This window comes from Choristoneura fumiferana, chromosome 17, assembly GCF_025370935.1.
Source record: "Choristoneura fumiferana chromosome 17, NRCan_CFum_1, whole genome shotgun sequence".
NCBI classification, from domain to species: Eukaryota; Metazoa; Arthropoda; class Insecta; order Lepidoptera; family Tortricidae; genus Choristoneura; species Choristoneura fumiferana.
This window is the reverse complement of record NC_133488.1, coordinates 16,939,640-16,948,550: the sequence shown is the minus strand read 5'-3', so window position 1 is coordinate 16,948,550 and position 8,911 is coordinate 16,939,640. Positions and strand designations below refer to the sequence as shown.

Sequence of the window (8,911 nt, the reverse complement as noted above, 5' to 3'; positions counted from 1 at the left end):
TATGATCGTTGAGCTGACCCAAAGTCTGAAATACTTTGAGTATTTTGCATTAAGTCTGGGGGCAGATCAATATTGCCGCTCTGGACTCCAAAGGAGCGACAATTTTTTCTCTACTTTTAATAAAGAAAGATAGAGACTGCAAACAATTATTTTCATCATTTTCACAGTTTGAATTTACAGCGTGATTACTGCTAAAATTATTTAAAAGTAAAGTTTTAAATGCTCCTTCGAATCCAACGCAGTTAGGTGCAATATTTCGCGCACCTAAGCTTCTAATGCTGCCAAAAAATTTTCAAGTGGGTCTTGATTTATGTTCCTCGTGAGCATTGCATCAAAACTATATTTTTTGAGCAACAATTGCCATAACGCTTTGAATCCTTCAATTGTTCTTATAAAATTATTTATAGTGGGAATAGATTTCTCAATTTTCTGGCCATTGCTTTTTTCCACCAAAAATTTTACAGTTTTCAACATTTTCAATGCTTCCTGCCACAGTTGGTGGTGTGGGGAATTACGTTTTACAGCGGCTCTGTATATTTTACCATTAGGAGCCGAAAAACAAGAAGCGTTGAAAGTGTCGAATAACTTGTCCATGAGTAATACGAATGGTATTAGATCCCGACATTCCGAAGGGATATCACCTCTTGCGGCTAAAGAGTCTGTGGCCACTGCCATACTGTGGCTTAATACCTGCGCGGCATTTTGACCCTCATTTTTTTAATTTTTAAGGGGTCTATATGCTCGTCGGTCAATTTGGGCAGAATGCGTAACTCCCCGTGCGACTTATCAGCTTGGTATACCCACTGAATGTGTTCCCACTTTACAGTTTTTTGATGGTTTTCATGCATATACTGCATTTCTTTGTTAAGCATATTATTTCTAACTCCTTTTAGTAAATGAGGGACATCGAATAGTGGGATTATATGTTGATCATTAATAATAATAATATCATCCCGCCAATCTTTCCCATTTTTCATAAAAATAGCTTTAGCTTCTGAAATGAGACTATTTATAGTACTTGTATTTACCGTACTTTGGTCGCAGACAGTCGCTAGTATCCTTAAACCAGTAGCTTGCACTTTAGACACAACATTTTTTAATATTTCTTTTAATTTTGGTGCTTTTAATGCTTGCGTAAAATAATACGCCACTGGCTGTTTAAAGCTTTTTTTTATACCTTTAACCATAAAAACTAATACATGGTTAGCAAAATTTGCAGTTTTCTCAGCGTCACCATAATTTTCGAACCCAACAAGATCATCTGTGTGAACATTAAAATGTAAATGTGGAGAAATTGACATTTCATCAAAGATCAATGTACACAGACGATCCTGTGGTAACATTTTTGAAACTGTATTCTTTAATTCTTTGAATATTATTTCATTAATACCCGGAGATAATTTAATTTGAGCCAATAATGATTTTAGCACCTTTCTCGAAGGTAGGGTAAAATGTTTGCAGATAAGTTTATACGCTTTCGGGCTTTTTTTGAAAATCGAAAGAGATAAAATTTTTTCTTCTAATGTGAATCTATGACCTTTCTTCTTCTTTTTCCCTTCCTGAAATTGCATCCGGGTAAATAGTTTGGCAGATTCCGACATGTTCTGCGTTAATTTTTCAAAATTACTCCGTTGATTTATTTGAAGTTGCCGTAGACGTAATTTGTAACTTTTAACTTTTAAGCGCATTCTACGAATCTCGTTGTCTTTCTGTCTGATTTTCTTAGCTCGACCTGTTTCATTTTGCTGCAGCAGATACTCGAACGTTTTATCTGAAATGTTTTAAGTAATATAAGTGAGTGATAAATAGTAATCGGCGACTGGTAGAAATTTGTCGACAAAAGTATTACATGGACATGATTCTATTAAATTTCGTGCACAATTTATATACCTATCAGCTCGTGCCCACGGCTTCGCTTGCGTTAAATTTAGGGTAACATACATTTACTGTCTGCAATCCTTTTTTCGTCTTATGATTGATTTTTCGGAGGATTACATGGAAATACGAAGACAGACGTTGTTTCGTACAAGTTGGTTGCGGACCTCGCGCTGCCGAAGCAGCTGCACGATGTGCCCTACGAAGACATCCTTGCACTGCTGGACAGTCATTTTACTCCAAAGGTTTGTGTTTTTGGAGAGCGGTACCAGTTTTTCGCGGCTACCCAGCAGTCGGGGGAGACGTACGCTCAATGGGCGGCGAGATTGCGCGGTTTGACGGCGAAGTGCGGCTTCCTCAACGTGGCGGAAGCTCTAAGGGACCGGTTTGTCATGGCAATGTTAGCTGAATCCGAGAGAGACAAGCTCTTTGCACAGGACCTTAAGTTGAAAAAAAGGAACTTTTATGCCAACAATAAGTAACTTTAAAGGTTTAGTCCTTGCCTAAACACAAAACAACTCATTCAATGCCAGCAACCCGCCAGTCGGGTTCTCTCTTCATATTAGGGTTGGATGAGAAAAAAAAAATAACCCCCACTTTACGTCAATGGGATGTAGCCTAAAAAAATTTTTATTTTTTTTTTTGTACCATTTTGTCGGCTTACTTTACATATATATCTGTGCAAAATTACAGCTTTCTAGCATTGATAGTTCCTGAGCAAAGCCGCGGACGGACAGACAGACAGACAGGCAGACAGATGGACGGACTTGACGAAACTATAAGGGTTCCGTTATTGCCATTTTGGCTCCGAAACCCTAAAAATCAAGATTTTCAGACATTTCTAGTTGGTTGTGTTATAATAGCTATTCTGAGTTCACGGGAAGTAGGTACCCTGTAGGTTTTGGTTCCCTTCCTTGCGAATTTCGTAAATTTACGGAAATTTGCAGCATAAACGGCTTCATCTTTTGATTGCGTTGGCTTAGAAGTTCGATTTTTTCACAGCTCCAAGGGACAGTAGACCTCAGTATCAGTACCTAAGTTTGTGAGCGAGTGAGTGAGTTTGTGAGTAAGTGATTATGTCTCTTACTTCTGCACGCTGAAACGGCTGGACGGATTTTGATGAAATATGGAAAAAAGTTATTTTATAACCTGGATACATAGAATACTTTTTTCCCCGAAATACCCACGGGATAGGGATAAAATCTTGATATACCTAACAACCGCTGGATTAGAGTCATGAAATTTGGTATGTAGATAGCTGGACATCTGGGATAACACAGGCTACTTTTCATTCCGATATTCCCACGGGATAGGGATAAAATCTTGATATACCTAACAACCGCTAGATTAGAGTCATGAAATTTGGTATGTAGATAGCTGGACATCTGGGATAACACAGGCTACTTTTCATTCCGATATTCCCACGGGATAGGGATAAAATCTTGATATACCTAACAACCGCTGGATTAGAGTCATGAAATTTGGTATGTAGATAGCTGGACATTTGGAATAACACATAGGCTACTTTTTATCCCGATATTCCCACGGGATAGGGATAAAATCTTGAAATAACAACCACTGCGCTCAGATCATGAAATTTGGTATGTAGATAGCTGGACATCAGAGATAACACAGGCTACTTTTTATTCAGATATTTCCACGGGATAGGGATAAAATCTTGATGTAACAACCGCTGCGCTTAGATCATGAAATTTGGTATGTAGATAGCTGGACATCTGGGATGGCAAATGAGCAAGTGGGTCTCCAGATGGTAAGAGATCACCACCGCCCATAAACATCTGCAACACCAGGGGTATTGCAGATGCGTTGCCAACCTAGAGGCCTAAGATGGGATACCTCAAGTGCCAGTAATTTCACCGGCTGTCTTACTTTCCACGCTGAAACACATATGCAAGTTGAAGTGGCAATGGGCGGACCACATCGCTCAAAGAATAGATAACCGTTGGGGAAGGAAAGTCCTCGAGTGGCGACCACGAACCGGAAGACAAAGCGTTGGCAGGCCTCCCACCAGGTGGACTGACGACATCGAGAGAGTTGCGGGAAACCGGTGGATGCAAGTAGCGAGTTGTCGTTCATTGTGGTGTTCTAAGGGGGAGGCCTTTGTTCAGCAGTGCAGTGGACGTCTTCCGGCTGATGATGATGATGTACCCATTGATGGACTTAACAGCACCATGTCATCAGAAAAACTCAGGTTGTTTATACAAAATCCCTTAATATAGCATCCCACTTTCGTACTGTTGAGTTCACTGATCGATCAGCCTGTTCATACAAAGGTAGAAGTCAGCCCCTCTTGCTGCACTCCAAATTAATAAAATATATTGTTTTCTCACCTGCATCAAACTTCGTACGTGGTGTTGTTAGACATGTTGCCTCCGTGGATCCCGATGGCAGTGTTTCGTCAGGATTAATTGCAAGCCTTGATGGCCCCGGTAAATTAGTTATGTCCATCATAGTTATGGATTTGGAACTTCCTCTTGGGGGACGTGTGTAGCAGTGATCTGCTTGTAAGAAAGTAGTACATCCCTGTTGTATACCTGGAAAACCAAATTATAATATGTACCTATTATTATCCACATATTTATTATTCAAGATTCTATTTATCTAGCAAATACTATACTGTTTGACTCCACATTTTTTAAATTCAGATTAGTACTTTTATTTTGCCCTAAACTGCTAAGACCAAAAAGTCACGAAGTGACTAATTTTACCTAAGTACTTATATTTCCACTAAAATGCCCGGGCGGCTTACGTGCGAATGATAAAATATATAGTTTTCATCACACTTGCTCGTAAACAGTGTCGTAACATCAGGCTACCTTGGTTGCAACCCCCCAAATAAAAACCTCGACCTTAATGTGCTTGTCATGAAACCCGTGGTCGGTAAACGAGTTATTCCACGTACAAATTTTCTTGTCATGAAGCCCAAGCTCGGTAAATGAGTCCCTGCCCGTACTGATGCTGCTGCGCGCGCTGCTGCAGGCCCACGTGCACACGCACGCTGCGGCGCAAGCTGCGGGAGGGGGAGGGGAGGGCGGCGCTGCCAAGAGCGCAGCCCAAGGTATCGCCAGTATTTGGAAGAATTATATTTTTTCTTTTAGAAATAAAATTTTTACTCGCAAATGTGATGAAAAACATCGTATGTCGCACGGGCGGTACTAGAATTACGAACATCGACTCATTAAAGCCTTCGACTTCGGGCTTCTAATATACTCTCCTTCGTAATTACTTATTTACCGCCCTTAAGACACAATATACTATTAGCAGCTAGCTTTAGCAGAAGATCTATTCTACATATTGGTAAAATATTTTTTTCTCAAAAATGATACGTAAAGTCGACATTACATCTTCAAAATCGGCCAAGGGCGTGTTGGACATAATAAGGTTCCGTAGCCGTTATAAAAAAATCCAGTAATATTTTTCTATCGATTTTGTATTGTGTAGGTACGGAATCTTCCAAGTTTAGATTGTAACTTAGGCCGTCTTAGGCTGCTATTTACTCTTTAACTACTAATAATTTTCAAAAAAACTTAATATAGCTTATTTAAATGTTGCTGTTTATCCCACTGCCTATAGGTAGTTATTATAGACGTGTACTGTATGTAAGGTATATGTTATGCGTAGATGTTTTTTTTGTTGCGTTTTAATTTTCTAATCTACTGCTGATGACCTTCAGAAATCTAGTCCTTACTTATTTCTGCAAAAAAAGGCCTGGAAGAGATCGCTCTTAAGCAATAAAGCCATCTATTGCTTCCCTTCTCATGTTCTCTCTGTGTGTAGCGTAATTTTTAGAGCTGTGAGCCGCGTAATGTCGGTGGCGTAATTTCTGCTGCATTCGGTTTTATATAAAAGTCCAGTTTGTGCCACACGGCAACTCATAATGAGTCAACTTATTTTACTAGGTAGATATTTGTGGTTTAGAATAAAGAGTAATTTTATTATATTGTAGTTATAATTTTCAAAATACTTAATAAATAAATTTTATCTTTGTAGTTTTTTCTTTTATTTTTGAGAAAAGCACAACATGACAACACATAACACATACAAGCTTTAACCCATAAGTGCTACACTGGGTCAGGCGATACTCATACCACAGTAAAATTCAAATCGTACCTAAGTACTTGTCCACTGTCCAGTATGGCTTACTTACTGGGGGTCTACCACGCTCTCTTAATACGATTCAGTTTAGGCTCTAAACTGAACTGCATCGCTATTTCGTACCACGACGTAACTTTTGCGATTCAGTTCAAGCACGGTTCAGCGACAGCGATACAGACATTTTCATTCACTCACTTCAAGCGGTTTTCGTACCATGACGCTTAACTTGAGTGGGAATTGAATCGCTTCAGTGTCAAATTTTGCGATTCAGTATAAGTTACTCATTCAATTCTTTTGGAACTTTAAGTGTTTTACATGGAATATTTTTAAATTTCAAGAACTAAAACTTTTATTCAAGTTTTATATTTTTTCATAGGTACTATCACGACATTGTGCTTCTTAACTCCTCATTGATAAAACTAACTTTTCAGTGAGAAAAGAGACTCGTGGATTAGTGACAGCGTAAACATTTTATTTGTAATCAACACAGCGGTTGCTAAGAACACCGCAATGACAGAGTTATGGTTTTCCAAAATATTTCGTTTGGATCGTTTATGAAAAGATCATGGTAGGCCCCCTGGTCTCTTCAGTAGTGCACTATTAAAACTGGTTTAGTTGGTTTGGAGAGTACTTCTGGCATACATGTAAAGTTACAAAGTTAATAAACTGACCTACTAACATTTTAATTGTTTATAAACATTATTAGTATAAACTACTTATTTTTTCACAGATTTCTGTCAAGGAATTCCATTTAATTATACTGTTTATTTGTAATTCCAGAGATTACCAGCTGTGGTGGCATTTACCCATTGGAAAAATATTTGTGTTGTATCTTAGATACAGGCAAGTTAGTGCCAGTATTACATAATATTTTCGAGTCAAATGTGTATAGCAGTAAAGCCATAACAAGCCAGGGCATAGGCCGAGTTTAATTTTTTTTTGTGAAAATTTCATTTTTAATACAAGCTGTTTTGCTAACTTTACTTTTTGTCTACTTTACTTGCATTGTCACCCTCACCCAAACTACATTTGCGTACCAAATTTCAAGTCGATGCCATTAACCGTAGAAGAGTTCTGTCCTGCGGAGACGATCCTGGCCGGACTACCAGGATGTCACTACCAGATTATTGTATTGTCACGCAATTTACATAAGTATGCCAAATTTCAAGTCAATCCGACGTACTGGGTGTTGGTCGAATTTAACTTGCAAGATTTGATTACAGACAGACAGACAACGGGACAGGTGAAAAATTTCATGTTTAATACAAGCTTTTAATTGCTAACTATACTTTTAGTTGACTACTTGTACCTATTGTTACTCAAACTACATTTGCATACCAAATTTTAAGCCGATGCCATTAACCGTTGAAGAGTTCCGTCCTCTGGAGACGATCCTGGCCGGACAACCAGGATGTAACTACCAGATTATTGTATTGTCACGCAATTTACATAAGTATACCAAATTTCAAGTCAATCTGACCACTGGAAGTTGGTCGAGTTTAACTTGCAAGATTTGATTACAGACAGACGGACAACGGGACAGGTGAAACTAAATTAAAGCTTGTAATATAGCCCATATCACTCCAAACTATATCACACCTATAGTAGTATACTGTTTTTGAAATCAGATGACTAATTAATTTGAGTGGTTAACCAACATACAAACTTACAAAATCATAAGTTTTATCTCATTATCTTATCTCATTTTTTTTCATAGAGATTTTCATAGAGATTCCTGAATGTTATACTTTTAAGATCGATTATGTACACCTATGTTCCACAAATAAACATATTCTATTCCATTCTATTCATAGTTTTTCTCTGTATCAACTTATATATAAATAATAATTTGGAAGTCAACAACCAGTGACCCCTGTAATTTCTTTGCAAAATGAAAAAAACATCTACTTACGATGTAAATTCACAGATGGTATTGCTGATGGCTTGATCCGATCTATTGATATTTTGTCATTGGGATCAAAATGATGGTCACACAGTCTTTTCGACTTATATATTTTAATTTGGTCAGTTTCCTGAAGTTTGTCCCCAACCACTGACATCCAAGCATTAAAAAGGTCAGGTTTCCTTGTCGGGTGAGGAAACCGATGTAGTGGTACACAAAATGTAACTGAAACAATATTAAATAAATGTTATTTTGCCATGTGTACATTACAATATGTTTTTATCATCATTCAATATTTTTACAAGGGTGATATCTAAATTTTCAACATTTTGTGTAATAAAAAAATAATTAAAGCTTTTTTTACAGGATTAAGTAACTACAGAATTTGGTACTCTTTTGGATATCAAGTCTTTTTGTCAGTGAAGTCAGCCAGCGAAGAATAATAATAATTATTATTATTTATAATGCACAGGCAGCTAATAACTGATGAGTGCATATCATTGTTCACTTGTAAAATTGTCTTCAAAGTACTTATCAAATCTGTTTTAAAAAAACAGTGAAGGTGCCAGTGGCGGATTTGCAGTCTTGGCTACCCTAGCTCCCAAGCCATGTATTTAGTATCAGCTGCCCCTTTCTCAGCTATATTATTATAATATTATTATTAGGTATTATCATTTTATCATCATATTGACTTTTTATGTCTCAATTTGCCGCCTCTAATAACTGGCCGCCCTAGGCTCGGGCCTACTGGGCCTTACAGCAAATCCGCCAGTGCACAAAGGTGCACTGATCACTTCCTTGGGCAAACTATTCGACTATTTCATGTGGTTGCCCAGGAAATGGCGCCTGGGATATGGGGTCGAAGAAATGTTTCACATTTACGTTTTTATCACTAACTGTTCCGTGGTTCGCCGGATAAAATATACTACCCAAAAGAAAGTAGAGGCCACGTGAATTTCATAGGTAAAACGAAAATACTAATAAATACAATTATTTACAACATTTCTTGTCTGAAAA

At 37.9% G+C, this 8,911-nt stretch overlaps 1 protein-coding gene across 1 annotated transcript in view; it reads left to right on the top strand.

The window, feature by feature from the left end:
• LOC141436853 (kin of IRRE-like protein 3) overlaps positions 1-8,911 on the top strand; it is a 100,241-nt gene that overhangs the window by 19,843 nt on the left and 71,487 nt on the right. The gene's annotated exons all lie outside the window — the stretch shown is intronic.